Source organism: Erythrolamprus reginae, chromosome 2, assembly GCF_031021105.1.
Source record: "Erythrolamprus reginae isolate rEryReg1 chromosome 2, rEryReg1.hap1, whole genome shotgun sequence".
NCBI lineage: Eukaryota > Metazoa > Chordata > Lepidosauria > Squamata > Dipsadidae > Erythrolamprus > Erythrolamprus reginae.
Window position 1 is genome coordinate 351674031 of NC_091951.1, and position 23508 is coordinate 351697538.

Consider the following 23508-nt stretch of genomic DNA (forward strand, 5'->3'; position numbering starts at 1 on the left):
TTTCACTTGCTGTTGTGCACATTCAACTTTCCACAGAACAAAGTATTCAATGAGAATATTTCATTCATTCATATCTAGGATGTGTTCTTTGAGTGTTCCCTTTATTTATTTATTTATTTTTGAGCAGTATATTTTTACATTCATTTTTATTGCACAAAGATAGCATACAATGGCGGGACTCAGCCAGTTTGGACAGGTTTGGGGGGACCAGTAGTTAAATTGCTGCCTGGCCCCACGCCAGCCCTTCCAGGAGTCCTCATATGCCCAATTTTTGCTCCCAGGAAGCTGCAGGGAGGCCCAAAAACAGTACTGGGCCAAACCAGTAGCATTTCATCCCTGGTCTCAAGTCAGACGCAGAAGTAACAACCTGGTTTAAGGTAGTTTTCTTAATCTACTTCTCTTATATGTAAGGTGACCAGATTATAACTTCGATAAAGTGTAAAGTGACTAGATTTTAACATTGGTAAAGAGGGAGACCATTGACTGGGGGAGGGGGGTTGATGGGGGGGGTCTTGATTAAATATTTGGTCTATATGGAGCAAACAAAGTTAACTTTGGGTTTTTTCCTCTCTCTCTTCCTCCTTTCCTTTCTATTTCTCTCTTTCTCTATCTCTCTCCCTTTCTTTCTTTCTTTCTTTCTTTCTTTCTTTCTCTTTCTCTCTTCCTTCCTCTCTTTTCTCTCTCTCTTTCTCTCTTCCTCCATCACTTTCTCTCTATTTCTCTCTTTATCTCCCTCCCTCTTTCTTTCTCTCTTTCTCTTTTTTCTCTCCCTCTTTTTTCTCTCTCTTTTTCCCTCCCTCTCTATTTCTCTTTCTTTCTCCCTTTCTCCCTCCTTCCCTCGCTCTTTCTTTCTCTCTTCCTTTCTCTCCTTTTCTCTCTTTCTCTCTCTCTCTCTTCCTTCCTTCCTTTCTCTCTCTCTCTCCCTCTATGCAGCAGTTGATCTTTAAAAAAAGTGGGACATTTTTCAAATGCCACAGGATGCGGGACAAATTATCAAAAAGCAAGAGTGTCCAGCCAAAAGCAGGCCATCTGGTCACCTTAGTAAAGTGGGACACCATTGATGGGGGGGTATGATGGACAACTGAAAAATCTCTACAGACTTTTACCTCAATGTTTGTTTTTGAGCCATCCAGAGCGAATGAAGTGTTTCCTTTCTCTGGGCGCCAGGAGGAGGAAGCTTCACCCAGCACCCAGAGAAAGGAAACACTTTATTCACTCTGGGCAGTCCAAAGAAAAGAAAATCGGGACTTTTTAAAAACTCTGCGAGACACGGGACAAATTATTTAAAATCGGGACTGTCCCACCAAAAGCGGGATGTCTGGTCACCTTACTTATTTGTGAAGCCAGGGACACCTTTCAGATGGAATGACCTGATGTTCTTCCCAGTTAGTAGTTAGATGCTGAAATATTCTCAGAAAGTTTTAATAAAATATCCTGAACAGGAGGTGTGTCCTATCACACTATCCAAGTTTTTAAAAACCCCAAAGCTAAACACAACTAAATTTGCATCTAGTTTCCATAATGGGAATAAAATTGCCTCGGAAACAGGTGTTCTCCTAAATCTGTGTGCGTGTTTTATTTTTCTTTATTGATTATAAGGTATGTTCTTTGGATCTTCTCTTCCCTTGTCAGCTTTCTCTATCTTTTATTCCTTTCTTTAAAACAATACACACATATATGTATATATGTATATAATAATTTGTTTTGTTCCAGCTTGGAATGACATTTTTTCCTCTCTTTTTAGGGCATCAGCTGAATGGGCCACCCTTAGAGAAATATATATAAATATAGATATATATATATAAGTAAATATATATATATATATTAAATAAATATATATAGGAACGAGAACTGTGGGATTACACCTTTAAACATCTCAGTTCAAGTGGAAAACTTCAGACTTTTAACGTTCTTTCTGGTTGTTTCGACTGGAAACTTTGCTTAGAGGAAAGTCGCGTTCAGGACATGTGGTGGACAACCCAAACTGTACCAACCATCCAATGAACAAATCACAAACATTGGAAAAAAGAAGGAGAAGAGAAGAGAAGAAGAGAAGAAGAGAAGAGAAATCACGGCAGGAACAAGATTGACTTGGATTTCTACCGTGAACTTGATCTAAACCATCATAGCTTTTCCCCGATTCGGAAAGGCTAAAAGTGTGCCTGTGGCCATTGCGGATGGGGTTGCTATGGTCACCCATAGCAACCGTCACTAAGCATTCTTTATCTGTCATTCCTTAGCTACATAGGGACCAAAGGACATAACTTTTTACCGCAAACTTGTAGTTGTATGTAAATTACTCAGAAGATCTTTCCGTTTCTCTTAGCTGTTCTCGCTAAGACAGCTTTGGAGAGCAATTCTATGAAATAATGTATTTAAAAAAAAACTTTAAAAAAATCCACACAAAAAAAAACACACAAAAAAAACTGAAACTCAGCTTCGACGCTTTAAAAAAAAAGGCAAGATAATACTTCTTTGATACTTTGGAAGGTCTTTGGCTATACATTAATTAGAGCCTATGAAACTTTCATATGGTTTTCTTTATAATAGGGATGGACCAAGGGGGGGTTCGGAGGGGCAGGTTTGGGGAGACTATTGTCGGATGATGGCTCCATGTTTGGGTAAGGATGAAGAAGAAGAAGAAGAAGAAAATGTACCGTAGAACGATAGCTTGTTTATTTAAAAAGGGGGGGGGCTTCTCTCCCCTACCAAAACTCCTAATAGTTGTACAGAATTTTAAAAAACAAAGTTTAAATACCTATATAACGGGGGCAGGGGGAAGATTAGATGACATAAAAAGCAAAAAAAAAAAAAGCAAAAAATATATATATAGGCGTTAGCGTTATTGCTAAGAAAACACACAAAGATGTAGAAACCTTTTTGTAGCGTTTAGTTTGATATCCGTTCCTGCTCTGATCAGCCGCGGTCGGAAACGGTTGTACGACGGAAAGGCAGGGCAGAGAAAGTGGCTTTTGTTTTGGCAAGTTTTCGGTTATAACCATCGAACCATCGTACTGAGTCGCACCGAAATCAGCGGATAATTAACCACTCGAAAATCTTGATCCAACTGACAACTCAGCAGCGGTCTAGTCCAAAGTTTAGTTGAACTTGACGGAGGGGAAAAATAATCCAAGGTTGGACATTTTTCACGATGAGACGCATTGCCAAAATCCACTGACTTAACTTTTTTCCTTTGATAGCTTCCATATTTGTTCTAAATCCTTCAGGACGGGGGCAGAAAGGGACGGGGGGGGCACGGGATTTAGCCTAGAACCTTAATCTTAAAAAAAAAAAGAAAAACGTTTTAAAAAAATCATAAAAGTACGGGAGGTGGGAATACAGACACACACAAAAAAATTACAAAAAAAATGCAATCTCTTTGAAGAATTTCTGAAACTGTTTACAAGGAATTTTGAAAAACGGGGATGTTTAAAAAAAAAAGATGCTGGCTCTGTTTTTCTGTAAATAAATTTGCATATTTTGTAGGACTTTTAATTGTAATGATAGAGAAAAAAATCAAGGAAAACTATTTAAGGAAGCACGATATTTATCTTTGGTAAATGACTTTAGAGCAGTTTAAAAAAAAAAAAGAAGTTGCTTTAAAAATCCGACTCAGAAAAAATAGAAACAATTATTTAAGAACACATATATTTTAAAGTATATCATATTTATTATAATTTATTTCCATGGGATTAAGATTTGATTTTTAAGTGCACGGTTTCTTTCCTCGCTCCCACTCCTGCCATTTTATCAGATCAAACAAATAATTATTCATTATTCTTTCTGAATAATTGTTTACCTTTGGGTTAGATTTGGGGGAAATTTTACAAATATTTTTTTTCTCCTATTTTCGTTTTCCTCCATCTTGGATCTGATTTTGAAGTCTTTACACCAGGGGGTTCCAACCTTGACAGCTTTAAGACTGGCGGATTTAAAACCACAAGTTTTAAAGTTGCCAAGATTGGGGCCCCTGTATTTACACTGGCTAAACACCCCCAAGTCCTCTGTGGTGGTTTGGCTAGGAGTTGACCGCCAAAGCAAGCCGGTATCTCGGTGTATAAAATGCCATGCAATTCTATGAAAGTGCTCTATGATTCTCAATTCCCTAAACTCCTTGTAATCTTATGTAATTAATGAATGACGCTTACCAGCTTAGCCCTAAATAAAGCACAGTTTAAAAAAAAAAGACATTTTTAATTTTGGGGGTGTGTTTTTTCCCCACCACTTTTCTTTCGGCCTCTTAATATGCATGCTTGAAGAATGGACAGTGTTTTCTTTCAATGTGGGCAGAAATATAAATACTAACCGAAAAGAATTTGTGGGAAATGGGGGGTCTTGGTAGTAGGGTTTGTGGAGAGGAGGAGGAGGAGGAGGAGGAAGAGAAGGGGAGAGAGGACAGGGAGGAGGAAGCTGAAGGATTCTTGGTGGGCTCTGAGCTTATTTTTTTCTTGTAGACATTTCAGTACCCAACTAGGCAACATTATCTGTTCTGTCTGGGTTCCCCCAGACCTCAACACCAACTGGAAAAAACAGCCAGACACTCTGGTAAAAGCCAAAAGTATTTTATAACTGGAAAAAATAAGCACAGAGGAAAACCTGTTCTTCCCAACAGACAGGATATAATACGGTACAGCAGGGTCCTGATGTCCAGTCAATACAGCAAGCTTCTTGCTGGCACCCCCCCCCCCCAAGGTTTCAATAGTCAAAGGCACAAACCAGGATTCCAAGACGCCAAAGTTCACAGTCAGGTCCCACGACTCTCAAAGATAAAACTCCACAAGCCAGGAAGGGTGGGTCTGCCTTTTAGCCCTTCCCAAGAGCACCACACCCAAACCCAGCTGTTGCCACTTTAATGCTGAAAGTATTTAGCCAATTGATTCCGTCTCTGAGTAGCTCTTCGTTGTCGCAGATCAATTATGGCTTGTGCACTTTCCTCTAAGGAATCCAGGCTGCTTGCTGGGGAGAGCTCCCCCTGGTGGGACTCTGGCTGTCCTCCCTCTTCTTCAGCCTGGAATTCCTCCTCCTCGTCTGTCTGCAACTCCTGTTCCTCAGCCTCTCCCTCTGAGCTGGAAACCGACAGAAGGTCAGCCGTTCCCGGAGGGGCCTCAGACGGAACCACAACAATTATCAGTGCCAAAAGGGGGTGAGGTCACCCAAAACGAGGACCTACAAACTCAGACAAAAAATCAGTGAACAATATGCTCTAATCAAGGATCGACCAATAACAGTCTCATTCTATTTTCTATCCTATCCTATCCTATTCTATTCTACTCTATTCTACCCTACACTACCCTATACTACATAGTCTACACCAGTGATTTTCAACCTTTTTTGAGCCATGGCACATTTTTTACATTTACAAAACCCTAGGGCAGATTGAGTGGTGGTGGGGGGGGGCGGCTAAAAAAAGTTTGGACAATTTTTTTTCTCTCTTCCTTCCTTTCGCTCTATTTCTCTCTCCCTCCCTCCCTCCTTCTTTCTCTCCCTTCTTCTTTTTTCCCTCTCTCCATCCCTCTTTCTTTCTCTCTTCCTTCCTTCCTCTTTTTTGCTCTCTTTCTCCCTCCCTCCCTCTATGTCTTTCTCTCTCCCACCATCCCTCCCTCCCTCTCTCTCTTGCTTTCTTTCTCTCTTGCTTTCTCTCTCTCTCTCTTTCTTTCTCTCTCTCTTGTTTTCTTTTTCTCTCTTGCTTTCTTTTTTTTCTCTCTCTCTCTTTCTTTCTCTCTCTTGCTTTCTTTCTCTCTCTCCCTCTTTATTTCTCTCTCTCTTGCTTTCTTGCTTGCTTTCTCTCTCTCTCTCTCTTTCTCTCTCTCTTATTTTCTTTCTCTCTTTGAGCTTCGCGGCACACCTGACCATGTCTCACGGCACACTAGTGTGCCACGGCACACTGGTTGAAAAATACTGCTCTACACTACCCTACCCTACCCTATCCTATCCAATCCAATCCCTATTCCGTTCCATATTTTTTATTCTGTTCCGTTCCATTCCATTCTATTCTATTCTTCCTATAATTCTATTCTATTCTATCCCATATTTTCTTTTCTATTTCTATTAATTTCTATTATTTCTATTTCTGTTTCTATTTCTATTTCTATTATTTCTGATTCTAATTCTATTCTATTCTTCCTCTAATTCTATTCTATTCTATCCCATATTTTCTATTCTATTTCTATTATTACTATTTCCATTTCTATTTTTTCTATTCCTATATTTCTATTTCTATTCCATTCCATTCTTTCTCTAATTCTATTCTCTCTTCCCTTCCATGCCATTCAGCCGCCCCGAGTCTTCGGAGAGGGGCAGCATACAAATCCAAATAATATATATATTCTCCAAAGCAGCTGAAGGCAGGAAGGCTGGAAATTAGCAACCTAGAAGCAACTTAGAACTAAGGAGAAATTCCCTGATAGTGAGAACAATTAACCAGTGGAACAGCTTGCCTCCAGAAGTTGTGCATTCTCCAACACTGGAAGTTTTTAAGAAGAGAGTGGGCAACAATTTTGTTTGAAATAGTATGGGGCAATGATGGTGGACCTTGTAGGCACAGAGTGCCCAAATTGTGAGTGTGCACATGCCCAAACTGAAAGGTGCACGTGTACAGATGCACATGGATGCACGGACATGCGTTCATGTGCAGCATAGACCTGCTGTATGGTAGGAGGCAGGGCATCCCAACGCTGGCAAGAGGTGAGATCTTTTCCTTTTGGGAGATTTTGTTTCATCGTTTGCAGGAAAACAGAATTTCATGGAAGAAACACCACAGAGAGCTGGCCTGGAGCAACAGTGTGCGTGCCAGCAAAGAGGGCTCTGTTTGCCACCTCTGGCATGTGTGCCATAGGTTCCCCATCACAGGTATACTTCCCAGAGCAAACCAATTTCAAACCTAGGAGCTCAGATCAACAATAAGCCAAAGATTGACCAGATTAGCTCAAACAAACACCAAGGATTTGCATGTCCTCTTTTGCCTATAGAGCCAGCTATGACCCCTACATGACCCCCATAGGAATCAGACAACGGCCAATAGAATACATCTTCTTGCAAAGGAAAAGAAAGCTCTAGTGCAAAGCCCGAAGAAGATATAACACACCCATTCTCAACTCTATTTTGTCAGCTGCCCAGAATCACATGTGATTTGATTTCATACATTTAGGATTTACATTTAGACAGGTACAGCATTATTTATTTGTTTGTTTGTTTGTTTGTTTGTTTGTTTATTTATTTATTTATTGGATTTGTATGCCGCCCCTCTCCGGAGACTCAGGGCGGCTAACAGCAATAATAAGACAGCATATAACAATAATCCAATACTAAAACAATTTAAAAATCCCATTATAATAAAAACCAAACATACATACAGACATACCACGCATAAAATTGTAAAGGCCTAGGGGGAAAGCATATGTGGTACATTGCTCAACAGTAGTAACTGTGAGAGGGATCTTGGAGTCCTAGTGGACAACCATTTAAACAGGAGCCCGCCATGTGCAGCAGCTGCCAAAACAGCCAACACAGTTCTAGGCTGCATCAACAGAGGGATAGAATCAAGATCACGCGAAGTGTTAATACCACTTTATAAGGCCTTGGTAAGGCCACACTTGGAATACAGCATTCTGTTTTGGTGGCCATGATGCAAAAAGGATGTTGAGACTCTAGAAAGAGTTCAGAGAAGAGCAACAAAGAGGATTAGGGGACTGGAGGCTCAAACATATGAAGAACGGTTGCAGGAACTGGGCCTGGCTAGTTTAATAAAAAGAAGGACCAGGGAGGACATGATATCAGTCTTCCAATATCTCAGCGGTTGCCACAAAGAAGACGTAGTCAATCCATTCTCCAAAGCCCCTGAGGGTAGAACAAGAAGCAATGGGTGGAAACTAATCAAGGAGAGATTGGATAAAACTGGGTAGAATTTCCTACCTAGGCAGGGGGTTGGACTAGAAGACCTCCAAGGTCCCTTCCAACTCTGTTATACTGTATTCTGTAAACTAATCAAGGAGAATGCTCACCAAAAGTTAATGACAGTAGCAACAATTAATCAGTGGAACAGCCTGCCTCCAGAAATTGTGAATGCTCCAACACTGGAAGTTTTTAAGACAATGTTGGATAACCATTTGTCTGAAGTAGTGTAGGGTCTCCTATCCTGCCTCAGTAGAAGGTTGGGCTAGAAGACCTCCAATGTCCCTTCTTCTGTGTTCCAGATATTGCCAAGTGCAGTGATACCTCATCTTACGAACCCCTCGTCATGCAAACTTTTCCAGATATGAACCCGGGGTTTAAGATTTTTTTGCCTCTTCTTCCAAACTATTTTCACCTTACAAACCCAAGCTGCCACCACTGGGATGCCCCACCTCTGGACTTCCACTGCCAGCGAAGCACCTGTTTTTGCACTGCTGGGATTTCCCTGAGGCTCCCCTCCATGGGAAACCCCACCTCCGGACTTCTATGTTTTTGCAATGCTGCAATTTTGCTGAGGCTCCCCTCGCTGGGAATCCCCAGCTCTGGACTTCCGTTACCAGCGAAGTGCCCATTTTTGCGCTGCTGGGATCCCCTGCTAGGATTCACATGCAGCATCACCAAAACATGGAAGTCCAGAGGTAGGGTTTCCCATGGAGGGGAGCCTCAGGGGAATCCCAGCAGCACAAAAATGGGCGCTTCGGCTGGCAAAAGGGGTGAGTTTTGGGCTTGCACGCATTAATCACTTTCTCATTGATTCCTATGAGAAACATTGTTCCATCTTACGAACTTTTCACCTTACGAACCTTGTCCCGGAACCAATTAAGTTCGTAAGACAAGGTATCACTGTACTAAAATTCCTCTTAACTCTATTTGAACATGCTCTTATCTTCAACAAGGGTTTTTTTTCCCCTTCCAGGATAGGAATGTTGCTACTTAGTCAAAGATGGATGGGAGCTGGTTGCTTTCCAAAACAGTCAGGGTTGACAGCAAAATGTAGGGAATTTATAGCTGGGGTTGGGCACTGAGCCTGAATGGAAGCTGTTACCTTGGCGGTTTGCCTTGTCTAATTGCCTTCAACAAACCCAATTCAGCTCAGGAACAAACTAATCTCTGTAAAGAAGGCATCTGGATCACCAGGAGCAAGATTTTCCAATTCTGCACAAAATGCTCCAACAAGATTGTTTTTTAAAAATAAAAGTAGATACCCATATTTTTCAGAGTATAAGATGCACCGGAATATAAGGCGCACCGTAGTTTGGGGGGGAGGGAAATAGGGGGAAAATCTACTTACTGTTCTGCCGGGCTCTCTGGTAGGAGCCTCCCGAAAATTCAAGGGTACAAATTTCAGACACACACACGTTTGAAAATTCAAAACAATGATGTGTTTTGGGTTTTTTTAACTACAATCACAGTCCAGAGAGTTTAAAGCTCATGCAACAGGCAGGAATTGAAGTCTATGGAAGCAGAAGAAGTCTCTCCACTCCAAGGCACCTTCCTCCATGATGGGGAACGTTGTTTGCAATACCCCCTTTCCCATCAGCCTGCCCTTATATACTGCCAAGGTGTGGCCAAATGTCCCATAGATCTATTTAATGCCAAGAACTTCTTCTGGTGAGATATTCATGCCTAGATCTCATTCTCCTTGCATCTAACAGGGAGTCCTGATCCTCAAAGTCCCCATCATCCTATGACTCACTCAGTTCCATAACTGGGGGTTCTAAGTCTCTGGTTGACCCTCAATCTCCAACTCTTCCTCACTCTCTCTCTAAGGCTCAGATGGTAAAAACACTGGCCTGTGATGCCAGTACTCATCCATCTCCTGGTCCTCGAAATCTATTACCAGCTGAGCCAGATGTGGACCACTCACAACAGTGGTTAGAGTGCAGTACTGCAAGCTAGTTCTGCTGCTCACTGGCTGCCAGCAGTCTGGCAGATCGAATCTCACTGGCTCAAGTTGATTCAGCCTTCCATCCTTCCGAGGTCGGTAAAATGAGGACCCAGATTGTTGGGGGCAAGAGGTTGGCTCTCTGTAAACTGCTTCGAGAGGGCTGTAAACAGTGAAGGGCTACCAAAAATTTTACTACCACACTGTGGGTGTGGCTTATGCAGGTTTCACTGCATTTACTTTCAACATCTTTCAGTGCAAATTGAATGCTCTGAGGGGAACTCCACTTTCGGTACACCACTGTGTTCTCCTCGTTCGGACAGTAGCTCACTCCTGGCTGTAAAACACTGTGAAGCAGTATATGCTATTGCTGTGAAGAATGGTTAAAGGATTTGGGTTTGGCTACTCTAGAGAAATGAAGGACGAGGGGGGAATTTGAGGGGCTACCAAAAGGGGAGGAGGTGAACTTACGTTCCATAGCACCAGAGGGCAGGGTGAGAAGCAACGGGTGGAAATTAATCAAGGAGAGAAGCAACCTGGAATTAAGGGGAAATCTACAGCAAGAACAATTAACCAGTGGAACAGAGATCCACCAGAGGCTGTGGATGAACAGTCACTTATCTAAAATGATGATAGCATGTGTTCTAATATTTGAGGGGCTGCCATGGAGATGAGGGAGTCAAAGAAAGGAAAGGAAAGACAGAGTTCAGGAGAGTGGGAAAGGAAGGAAAGAAAGGAAAGGAAAGGAAAAGGGAAGATGAAGGTAAGGTAAGGTTTGTTGGTTTGTGGGATAGAGAGATAGAGAAAGCAAAGAAAGAAAGAAGGAAAGAAAGAGAGAGAGAGAGGGGAAGGAAGGAAGGAAGGGAATGTCACTGGCGAAGCCAGAAGGAAATAGAAAAGTAATTCTTGCTTGTATTGTTATTCAAGGAAGGGAAGAAGGAGAGAGAAGGAAGAAGGAAGGAAGGAAGGAAGGAAGGAAGGAGGCAGGGAAGGAGGAAGAGAAGGAGGGAGGGGAAAGGGAGACGAGAGAAAGAGAAAGGTCCAATTTCCCAATTTGAAACTCCATGGCTCTGTCCGATGTCCCTTATTTTCTCCTGCTGCTGCTGCTGCTGCAATCTTCATGAGAACCTTTCAGGTGTAGGTGGTCGTTTATCATACAGCCTCCATCCTTTCCTCTTCTCATTTGAATCGGCTTGATTAATGTTGACTCTTAATCTCTTTTTCTCCTAAAAAGAGCACCTGGAGCCTCTTTCCCCTGCCAACAAGGCCCTGGCAATTGGAGCGGCATATGGGGAAGGAGGCAAGTTGACGGTTCTCCATAACCAAGTCTTCTAAAGTTTGCCCGTTATTGCTAGCACACACCAGCTGGGAACGGGGCAAGATTTGGTCCTCCGCTCCATGGTTTCCATCATGGACAGTCGATGGGCACCACCACCTTTTTAAAAAATTCTTTTTGGAATTTCTTTTTCCTTCTGAGCATGTGCAGAAAGAAGTAGAGTTTCTGGCGCTGTACATGCGGTCACGTGGCATGCCGCGTGGGAGGAACCGAATTGCTAGCAAGGTAAGTTAGAACCAGTAGCGAGTTGCTACCAGTGCGGATAAGGAAACCCCACCGGTAGCTAAAATTGAGCTGCGTGCCACAGCTTTGGTTATTATTATTATTATTATTATTATTATTATTATTATTATTATTATTTGTAGTATTAGTATTAGTATTAGTATTAGTATTAGTATTAATTAGATTTGTATGCCGCCCCTCTCCGTAGACTCGGGGCGGCTCACAACAATAATAGTACAGTATATGACAAATCTAATAATTAAAAGTCATTAAAAACCCCTTATTTAAAAAAAAACATACGCACAAACATATCATACATAAAACTACATAGGCAAGGGGGAGATGTCTCAGTTCCCCCATGCCTGACGGCAGAGGTTGGTTTTAAGGAGTTTATGAAAGGCAAGTAGGGTGGGGGCAGTTCTAATCTCCGGGGGGAGCTGTTTCCAGAGGGTAATTAATTGACTTTTGCCAATTCAAGCTGGGAGATTCAAAATCTCCAGAACGTCCTGGGCTGTCGGAGACCCCAAAGATGCAATAAAATCATATTCTTGCTTCTTTCTTCCCAAACGGTTGCAACTTCAACCTTTCCTTCAGAAAATTTCAACTGAATAACTTTATAAAGAGTGGATGATGGGAAGGAGGGAGAGAGATTTATTGTGCCATTAGGTTTGGGCTAATAAATTTCCTGAATTGGAGGAGGGGAGACAGAGGGGGGAGAGAAAGCAGGGAGGGTGAAGAGAGAGAGAAAGAAAGAAAGAAAGAGACAGGGAGGGAGCAAGATAGGTAAAGAGGGAGAGAGGTGGAGGGAGAGAGAAAGAGAGAGGATAATGGGGAAGGAAGAAGAGGTGGAGAGAGAGAGGGAGTGAGAAAGGAGCGAGGAAGCCAGAAAGAGAGAGAGGGAGGGGAGAGGGGGAGAGAAGGAGAGGGAAGGAGAGAGAGGGAGAAAGAGACAGGGAGGGAGAGAGGGAGGAAGCAAGATAGGTAAAGAGAGAGAGGGAAAGAGAGAAAATGAGAGAGAGGGAGAGGAAGAGAGAGGGGGTATGGAAGAAGAGGTGAAGAGAGAGGGGGAAAGAGAAGGAGAGAAAGGAGGGAGGGAGGAGAGAGAAAGAAAGAAAGAGACAGGGAGGGAAGAAGGTATGAAAAGAGGGAGAGAGGGGGAGGGAAAGAGAGAGAGGGAGAGGGAGGGAGAGAGAGAGAGAAAGAGAGAGAGAGGGAGAGAGATGGAGGGAGGGAGCAAGAGAGAGGGTAAGAGAAAGGGGGAGGGAAGAAGAGGTGGAGAGAAAGAGGGAGAGAGAGGGGGGAGAAAGGAGGAAGGAAGCAAGAAAGAGGGCTAGGGAGGGAGGGAGAGGGTGAGAGAAAGGAAGGGAAAGAGAGGAGGAAGCAAGAGAGAGAGGGAGACAGATGGAGGGAGGGAGCAAGAGAGATGAAAAGAGAGAGGGGGAGTGAGGGAGAGAGAGAGAGAGAGACAGGGAGGGAGGGAGAGAGGGAGGGAGCAAGATAGGTAAAGAGAGAGAGAGGGAAAGAGAGAAAATGAGAGAGAGGGAGGGGAAGTGAGAGAGAGGGAGGGAGAGAGCAAGAAAGAGGGAAAGAGAAAGGGGGAGGGAAGAAGAGGGGGAGAGAAAGGGGGAGAGAGGGGGGGAAGAAAGCTATGGATTTCAGAATATGATGGATATGAGCTTTGAAAGAACGAAGAGCTAAAAAATCTTGACAGCACATTTCAGAGACCTTACCCTTGGTGAATAAATCCTCGTTTGGGAGAGACGAAAGGAAGGAAGGGCCACTGTTGCTTTCAAGTTCTTTTCGGCATGTTAACAATCTGCAGGAGAAGGAGAAAATGGTGAACCAAGCTAAATTTGCTCCATGAAAAAGAGGGGGAGACCTGAGAAAACGGCGCGGAGGAGAGTAACAAAAAATGATTTGGGGGCTGGAGATTAAACCAGAAGAGAATATTTGTAGCTCAGGATTTGAACCTTGGGCTCCTCGAAGCTCTGTGAGCTTAGTTGTTCTCTTGCAGACCTTTCAAGACCCAACTAGGTAACATCATCAGTGCTAGAAGGGAGTAGGATTTGAAGAGAAGAGGAGGGGGTGAGGAAGAGGAAGAAGAGGAAGAAGAAGAAGAAGAAGAAGAAGAGGAAGAAGAAGAAGAGGAGGAGGAGGAGGAGGAGAAGGAAGAAGAAGAAGTAGAAGATGAAGAAGAGGAGGAGAAGGAGGAGGGGGAGGAAGAGGAGGAGGAAGAAGAAGTAGAAGATGAAGAGGAGGAGAAGGAGGAGGGGGAGGAAGAGGAAGAAGAAGAGGAGGAGGAGGAAGAAGAAGAAGTAGAAGATGAAGAGGAGGAGGAGGAGGGGGAGGAGGAAGGGGAGGAGGAGGACTTTGCGGCCCTTGGTGCTCTCTGAGCTTGGTTCTTTTCTTGAAGACATTTCATGACCCAACTAGGTAACACCATCAGTTGTAGTACGAGTGCGACCATAAAAATAATAATTTTGAAATTTCAAAGTGAATTAACATTTAATAATTTTGAAACTATTCAAAGTTCTTGTCTCCTCGACTTTTGTGCTACCAGGAAAAACGAATGTTACACACAGACCACTGGCATAAAGAGGCCTTCAACTCTCCAATTTCTGTTCGGTGCCCTACTTTCAATTTTCAACTCCTAATGCTGTTTTGACACTCACAGACCAGCATATCTCCAGCTACGAGTTGCTGTTGTTATTGTTGTTGTTTTCCTCTTTGTGACAAAGCAGTTTTCTATTTTGAAAACCTTCCCTTGAACTGGAAATAATTTCCTTTCTCACCACCACCGCACAAAGCAGAAAGAAAGGTTTAGATTTCGGCACGACAACACACAAAGGAATCACAACACAGCAGCTGTGATTCAGACTTGCCGTTTCCAATTACACAATGAATCTTGGAACTGTGTGTTTATTTCGTGGACTCTTTCTCCCAGAAATGTAAAAGAAAAATAATAATAACCTCACATTTTTGTTTGCAGCTTCGCCTAATGCCCACTGTTTTCACAAATAATTTCCTACTGGGAGGAAATTATTTCGTGAATATGTATGTTTTTGTTCCAACCAGCCTCTGACATACACAGATTGGTATGTCTTGTGCCTGTGTGTAGCAAAGAACAGCTCTTTGCAAAAGAACAAGGGTGGTTCGGTGTGCCCCTTATTTTGAAAATGCAAAAAACAAAATGCAAATTTAAAAAAATGCAAATTTTTTAAAAATGCAAATTTTAAAAAAATGCAAATTTAAAGAAACGAAAAATACCCCTTTAAAAATGCAAAAAAAACCCAAAACCAAAAAACCAAACCTTTATTTTAATAGTCTTGACCTGCCACATTATGTTATATTCTGTTGGAATCAGTGATGGGTTCCTACAGGTACGGTCAGGTACGGTCAGGTACGCAAAACCAATAGAAAAACTTTGGTGAGCTATGCAGAACCAGTAGAAAAAAATTGATTTTTTTTTCTTTTTTTCCCTTCTGGGCTCTGGGTCTGTTTTTTCTATTGCAGTAAATGAGGTTGAATGTGTATAATTTTAGAAGAGCTGTGGGTGCGTGTGTGTAAATACAGTTTATGTAGTAGATAATGTATATTTTCGTGTGCCTGTGTGTAATATGATGATGGTGAGTGAGAGTGACCGGCGTCGAGGCGGAGAGAGACCAGGGGAAATGGAGCGACCTGTTCCCAGTGAAGGATAATTGCAGGCGGGGTATATTTGGAATAACAACCCCCCCCGCCCCCCCCCCCCCTTCCTGCATGGCACCAGCAGGTGAGAGCTGCTGGTGCCAAGGGAAGATTAGGTGGGAAAGACTGTGGAGACGGGCTTGCTGGACGATGGAATCACTGAGGAGAGTGTGAAGGATGGGACTGGTTGCTTGGGACCAATATGGCCAATTGGCCAGGGACATTGCTTATATTAACTTTGCAAATGACTATCTTGGTTTGTCCCCCCCTCCCCCCCCCTCCTGGCTTTCTGGCTTCTATGCATTTTACAAGAAGATCCATGCCCCCTAGTGGACTGGCTGGAAAAAGCAACAGCAACTTTTTAAGACTTTTTAAGATCTAAGTTATATTGAAGACCTACAAAGACACTACACCTGGGCCGACTGATTAACCGATGATTAGCTAATAATTAATATTAAGAACTGATTTTATACCATTTTTACAATTTTATACTATTTTATACTATTAATTATTAACCTTGTGAAATTTTCTATTTTTATTTATATGTATTTATACTATGTCATATTTTATCAGCATTTTATCTATTATTAATTTAATCCTTTTTTAACATTGGGGGGGTCTCTAATTAATGGATGATTGGAGCAGATTCAATGTTGTGCATGGAATGAATGATTGGTATGAGTGTGATGGTTGGGGTGGGGGGGAGTATGGTATGGATGGGAGGAGCGACAGTAGTATGAGTGATAGATTTGGCCCACCTGACGCTCGGGAGACAGGAGAGGAAGGGGCATTGATCTCTGGGGTGGCAGAGGACCAGAATATCCCTGTGTTGCTGGGGAGAGGCAGATATGGCGGGGGTCACAGAGTTAGCCGTTCCAGGGGAACGAGAGACCGTTGCTTAATAACGGTCCCTTGTTCCGGCTCTGTGAGCCCAATCTTGGGTACTGGTGATGAGTGTAACTCTGGCCCTGGACTCAGGTTGCTGCTGCTTAATGCCAGGTCGGTGGTCAATAAAGCTCTCCTCATCCGGGATCTGATCCTGGATGAGGAGGCCGACCTGGCATGTATTACTGAAACCTGGCTGGGCCCAGAGGGAAGTGTTCCTCTCTCTGAAATTTGCCCAGCTGGGTTTCAGATATGGCACCAACCTCGACCCCAGGGAAGGGGGGGAGGAGTGGCTATTATAGCCAGGGAGAGCCTTTGCCTACGTGGACTCATTGCTCCGGAAATTGCGGGTTGCGAGTCACTCTTGATGAAGTTGGACTTAGGGGTTCAGGTGGGCTTATTTCTCACATACCTGCCTCCCAGCTGCGTGTCAAAAGCCCTGCCTGTGCTACTCGAGGAAGTAGCCGGGTTGGCGGTGGAGTTCCCCAGACTTATTGTCTTGGGGGACTTCAACCTGCCGTCACTCAGCGAAACCTCGGGGTTGGCACAGGAGTTCATGGCCACCATGACAGCCATGGACCTGACTCAAGTAGTACGGGGTCCGACTCATGAGGGGGGGCACGCACCTGACATGGTATTCCTTTCCGAGCAATTGAGTAATGGTCTGAGACTAAGGGGCTTAGAAGCAGTGCCTTTGTCATGGTCAGACCATTTTCTACTACGGCTTGACTTCCTGGCTCCAATCCTTCCCCGCAGGGAGGCGGAACCAATGAAGATGTTCCACCCCAGACGCCTGATGGACCCAGAGGGCTTTCAGACGGTGCTTGGGGTTATTCCAGAGGCACTCATCCACAGTTCGGCGGAGTCTCTTGCGGAGGCCTGGAATACGGCTGCTGCGGAGGCTCTCGACCGGATTGCGCCTTTGCGACCTCTCCGTGGCGCTAGACCCCGTAGAGCCCCATGGTTCAACGAGGAGCTCCGGGAGTTGAAACGCCAAAAGAGATGTCTAGAGAAGCGATGGAGGAAGAGCAGGTCTGAATCTGATCGAACACTTGTAAGAGCCTTCATTAAGACTTACAAAGTGGCGCTCAAGGCGGCAAGATGCGCGTACCATGCCGCCTTGATTGCATCAGCGGAATCCCGCCCGGCCGCTCTGTTTAGGGTGACCCGCTCCCTTCTTAACCAGGGGGGAGTTGGGGAGCCCTTGCAGAGTAGTGCCGAGGAGTTTAACACGTTTTTCGCTGATAAAGTCGCTCAGATCCGGGCCGACCTCGACTCCAATTGTAAAACAGAGTCGACTGACAATGAGTCAGTCGAGGTGACTGGGGCACGTACTTGTCCACCTGTCTGGGGAGAGTTTGATTTGGTGACACCTGATGAAGTGCACAAGGCCATTGGAGCTGTGAGTTCCGCCACCTGTCTACTGGATCCGTGTCCCTCCTGGTTGGTCTCGGCCAGCAGGGAGGTGACACGGAGCTGGGCCCAGGAGATTACCAACGCTTCCTTGGGGAGGGGAGTTTTTCCACCACTCTATAAAGAAGCGCTTGTGTGCCCCCTCCTCAAGAAGCCTTCCCTGGACCCAGCCGTACTCAACAACTATCGTCCAGTCTCCAACCTTCCCTTCATGGGGAAGGTTGTTGAGAAGGTGGTGGCACTCCAGCTCCAGCGGTCCTTGGAAGAAGCCGATTATCTAGGTCCCCAGCAGTCGGGCTTCAGGCCTGGTTACAGCACGGAAACTGCTTTGGTCGCGTTGATGGATGATCTCCGGCGGGCCCGGGACAGGGGTTTATCCTCTGTCCTGGTGCTCCTCGATCTCTCAGCGGCTTTCGATACCATCGACCATGGTATCCTTCTGCACCGGTTGGAGGGGTTGTGGGTGGGAGGCACTGTGCTTCAGTGGTTCTCCTCCTACCTCTCTGGCCGGTCGCAGTCGGTGTTAGTGGGGGGTCAGAGGTCGACTCCGAGGTCTCTCCCTTGTGGGGTACCTCAGGGGTCGGTCCTCTCCCCCTTGCTATTTAACATCTACATGAAACCGCTGGGTGAGATCATCCAAGGACATGGGGTGAGGTATCATCAATATGCCGATGATACCCAGCTTTACATCTCCACCCCATGCCCAGTCAACGAAGCGGTGGAAGTGATGTGCCGGTGCCTGGAGGCTGTTGGGGCCTGGATGGGTGTCAACAGACTCAAGCTCAACCCGGATAAGACGGAGTGGCTGTGGGTTTTGCCTCCCAAGGACAATCCCATCTGTCCGTCCATTACCCTGGGGGGGGGAATTACTGACCCCCTCAGAGAGGGTCCGCAACTTGGGCGTCCTCCTCGATCCACAGCTCACATTAGAGAACCATCTTTCAGCTGTGGCGAGGGGGGCGTTTGCCCAGGTTCGCCTGGTGCACCAGTTGCGGCCCTACCTGGACCGGGACTCATTGCTCACAGTCACTCATGCCCTCATCACCTCGAGGTTCGACTACTGTAATGCTCTCTACATGGGGCTACCTTTGAAAAGTGTTCGGAAACTTCAGATCGTGCAGAATGCAGCTGCGAGAGCAGTCATGGGCTTACCCAGGTATGCCCATGTTTCACCATCACTCCGCAGTCTGCATTGGCTGCCGATCAGTTTCCGGTCACAATTCAAAGTGTTGGTTATGACCTTTAAAGCCCTTCATGGCACTGGACCAGAATATCTCCGAGACCGCCTTCTGCCGCACGAATCCCAGCGACCAATTAGGTCCCACAGAGTGGGCCTCCTCCGGGTCCCGTCAACTAAACAATGTCGGTTGGCGGGCCCCAGGGGGAGAGCCTTCTCTGTGGCGGCACCGGCTCTCTGGAACCAACTCCCCCCGGAGATCAGAACTGCCCCTACTCTTCCTGCCTTCCGTAAACTCCTCAAAACCCACCTTTGCCGTCAGGCATGGGGAAACTAAACATCTTCCCCTGGGCACGTTGAATTTATATATGGTATGCTTGTGTGTGTGTATGTTAGTATAGGGGTTTTTCTTAAATTTATAATATTTTAATTAATTGGATTATGTATTGGATTGTCTTTTCACTTGTTGTGAGCCGCCCCGAGTTTTCGGAGAGGGGCGGCATACAAATCCAAATAATAAATAAATAATATAAATAAATAAATAAATAAATAGTATATTTTGCATGTTCAGTAATAGTAAATAGATACGGAAATTTTATCTCTTTGAGGCGAGGAGAGGCCAGTACTCTAACCCTTGTTATGGTTAGCTCTGGCGCAGCTCCTGCCCCAAGAAATGTGCAGGTGGATGTGGGGGAGACATCCACATGCCGCATGCCTGTTTTGCGCCCAGTAGAATCTGATGATGAAGTCTCCTCTGACCAAGGAAGCATGAGTGACAGGGAAGAGGGGAGTTTGGCAGACAGCCCAGGAGGAGATCAATCATCTGTATCATCCCTGGATTCTGAACAAGAATTAACGACAGATCCACACATGCGTAGAGTGATGCATAGGAGACAACAACTGAAGGATTATTACAAGAGAAAATGAGGCCACCTGTGGTTGGGTGGGGCTGCTGTAATTAGTGCTACAGATAAAAGTGCAGCCTGGTGTTTTAGCCTCATGGCAGTTTATCTGATTCATTGTTTCGTCAAGATCTTGGTTTTTGCTGTTCAGGATTGTGTGTGTGGACTCTCTGGACTTTAGAATTGGACTCAATTTCCCAGTTATTGGGTGAGCAATTGGACTGCATTTCACCTGTGCCTTGTGTGTACCAGAAAATCCCTTTGACATTTAAAAAGGGAGCTGTTTCTGTTTTTCTGTTTATAAAAACTTTTGGGTTTTCCTTTTATCGTGTGGTGTGTGTCTTCCTGGACTAATTACCCTGTAATTACGGGCGGTTGAGACACGCCGGCAGAACAACTCTTGAGGTGAGTGACGTCAAGTTGATCACCTTTAAGCCAGTCACATGACCTTTAAGCCATCCCCCAGTCACTGATCATCAAACCACTCCCATCTAGTCACATGCTTGGCAAGCCACACCCACAAAATAAGCCATGCCTACAGTGTGGTAGTAAAAATTTTTGCAACCCTTCATAGGTTGGAATGTTTCTTGCTGTGGGAAGTTGGGGGGGGGTTGCAAGAGCAGTTAGCGATAGACAAAAGAATGTCCTTTTAGAGTTTCAAGGTCATCCTTTATCCAGCACCTGACCGGACGAAGACGGAAGTGCATGGACCCAGTGGCAGAAGATGAGTAGTCCATGTGACAAACTTGTGGGTGTGATAATAGGAAGTGAACTTTAAACTGGAAGTAGAAACCTTGGGGAAATCAGATTCGGGTTTCCTCAAAGATGCACCAAGATGGCTCAAGGAATGTAATTGAAACTTTGAGAAAGTCTTTGACTTGGATTTAAACTGAGATGTCCTGATGGATGTTGTGGTTGGCTCTGGGCCAGCTCCTTGCAGTAGGTGGGGTTTCCCACCGAGGGGAGCCTCAGCGAAATCGCAGCATCACAAAAACACAGAGGTCTGGAGGTGGGGTTTCAAGGATTTTGGTGTTTTTGTGATGCTGCGATTTCACTGATGCTCCCTTCGCTGGGAAACCCCACCTCCAGACTTCCGTTGCCAGCGAAGCGCTCGTTTTTGCGATGCTGGGATTCCCCTGCTGGGATTCCCCTGCAGCATCACCAAAACACAGAAGTCCAGAGGTGGGGTTTTCCATGGAGGGGAGCCTCAGGGGAATCCCAGCAGTGCAAAAATGGGCACTTCGGCTGGCAAAAGGGGTGAATTTTGGGCTTTGCACGCATTAATCGCTTTTCCATTGATTCCTATGGGAAACATTGTTTCATCTTACAAGCTTTTCACCTTAAGAACCTCGTCCCGGAACCAATTAAGTTTGTAAGACAAGGTATCACTATACATGTAAGCAAGTTTTACTGCATATACTTAAAGCAAAGTTTGTTCCTATAAATAGAAGACTAAGACAGAAGATAATTTGTTTGCACTAAAGAGTAAAACTGTTTACTACCCTTTTTCTACAAAAATGTCTTCGTTATTTTTCTGCACTGGTTCCTAAATTGCCACACTATCAATTCTGGTATCTTGTCAAGTCCTACTGCGTAACTCTATATATCCGGTCAAAATGAGCACCTGCTTGCAAGGAACATCCATCCTTCCATTCCCCACCATCCTATCAGAGCTGAAGAAGCTTCATGGATGAGAAGCAAAACATCTTCAAAGAAAAAAACCCCAGAAGTCCAATTGCCTCCTGAAAAAAATGCACCTTTGGGACAACTAGCCGGGGTGGTGCAGCAGGTAGAGTGCTGTACTGCAGGCCACTGAAGCAGACTGTAGATCTGAAGGTCAGCGGTTCAAATCTCATCACCAGCTCAAGGTTGACTCAGCCTTCCATCCTTCCGAGGTGGGTCAAATGAGGACCTGGATTGTGGGGGCAATAGGCTGGCTCTGTTAAAAAGTGCAATTGCTAACATGTTGTAAGCCACCCTGAGTCTAAGGAGAAGGGTGGCATAAAAATTGAATGAATAAACGAACGAACAAACAAACAAACAAACAAACAAACAAACAAACAAACAAGTAGGATGCTTGGGTGTATAGCTAGAGGTATAACAAGCAGGAACAGGGAGATGAACCGTTGAACTTACCTGAACGGTCTTCTCCATGTCCTGGAAGGAGAGTCCAGCATGGGATTTAGCTCAAATCTTATTGGTAGGGACTGAGTTTTAAATTAATATAATTAACATATTAAGTAGGTACCGCCCCCTTGCTGCCCCAGTACCTCAGTTTTAAAAAACGAATTCAATTAAGAAACAGAATTTATTTAACAAGAAACAACAACCATTAACTGAATGCAACAATTGTCTATGGTTCAATGGGAGGGTATGGACTCTCCTTCCAGGACATGGAGAAGACCGTTCAGGTAAGTTCAACGGTTCTTCTCCCATGCCTCTGGAAGGAGAGTCCAGCATGGGATATACCCAAGTTCCAGTGTTCAAGGGAGGGATATCATTGAATCATGACCCTGTAGTGTCACACACTCGTTGCAATACTCTCCTCCCGAAGGCCGCCTCGGCTGAAGCAAACGTGTCCAGTTTATAATGCCGTATAAAGGTGGTAGGGGTGGCCCATGTGGCCGCCCTACAGATGTCCTCTATCGATGCCTGTGTGGCCCATGTCGCTGAAGTAGTGGCACTACGAGTCGAATGAGCTGTGATTCCACTAGGCAATGTCTGGGAACCTGCTTTGTACGCTTCTGCTATACAAAGCTTCAACCATTGACTAATGGTCTGTGATGACACTTTGAGACCCAGTTGATGTTGGCCAAAGGAGACAAACAAGGCCTCAGTCTTGCGAAAAGGAGCCGTGCGCCTGAAATAGAGTTTCAGAGCTCTGCGCACGTCCACCTTATGCCACTTAAGTTCCAATGGATGTGATCCATGCACGCAGAAATCCGGCAAGACAAGTTCCTGTGTCCGGTGAAAGTGGGTGTTGACTTTAGGTATGAACGTTGGGTCCAAACGGAGGATCACCCTATTAGGTTGAAATGTACAAAGGTCAGACCTTACTGACAAGGCCAACAGCTCCGACACCCGCCGTGCTGATGTAATGGCCACTAAGAACGCTGTTTTAAGAGATAACATCCTCAAAGGCACAGTTCTCAGCGGTTCGAACGGAGGAGCTGTGAGCGCTTGCAATACCACAGTAAGATCCCAAGTAGGGAAATGTCGTATCAGTGGAGGATGCCTATTGGTAGCCCCTTTCAGAAAGTCTTTAATCAACGAATGGTGGGACAATGACCCACCATCCTCAGATCGAATGATCGTTGCCAAAGCCGCTACCTGTCTCCTTAAGGTGTTGGGAGCCAATCCCTTCTCCAGACCGGATTGTAAAAACTCCAACACCAAGACTAAACTAGCATCCTGCGGCCGTTGATGTCTGACCTTGCAAAAAGCGGTGAATGCGGCCCACGTAACCTGGTAGATCCTAGTCGTTGAAGGCCTCCTGGCCGACTGGATCGTAGCGATGACATTCTCAGGAATGTTCCAGTTTCTCAATCTGTCCCCCTCAAGCGCCAAGCAGTCAGGTGGAACCACTGCAGCTCCGGATGGAATATCGCTCCCTGAGTGAGGGTGATTTGGTCGTCTGGGATCCTCCAGGGCTGGAAAATTGAGAGCCCCATCAGGTCTGCGAACCAAGCCCGGCGCGGCCAGTGCGGTGCTATCAGGATGACCTCCGCCCGTTCCACTAGGATCTTCTCGATGACCCTTGGAATAAGTGGTATTGGTGGAAAGGCGTATAGCAATTCCTTGGGCCACGGAAGGTACAGGGCATTGGTCCCCTCGGCTCCCGGTGTTGGAAATCTGGAATAAAACCTCGGGAGCTGGGCATTGTGCGGAGTCGCGAATAAGTCTACCTTCGGGTTGCCAAACCTTTTGGTCACTTGCTGGAACAGTTGTGGGGTCAGACTCCACTCCGCTGGATCCACCGCTTGTCGACTGAGCCAATCCGCCTGAGTATTGGCTTCCCCTGCAATGTGCTCTGCGTGGAGCGACGCAAGAT

At 45.2% G+C, this 23508-nt stretch overlaps 1 protein-coding gene across 1 annotated transcript in view; it reads left to right on the forward strand.

The window, feature by feature from the left end:
• The window catches only part of CELF4 (CUGBP Elav-like family member 4), a 794292-nt gene extending 790190 nt beyond the window's left edge, over positions 1-4102 (forward strand). The window contains exon 13 of the mRNA XM_070743645.1: positions 1745-4102. The gene's annotated coding sequence lies outside the window, so the exon portion shown is untranslated. The remainder of the gene's footprint in view (positions 1-1744) is intronic.
• Positions 4103-23508: the final 19406 nt, after the last annotated feature.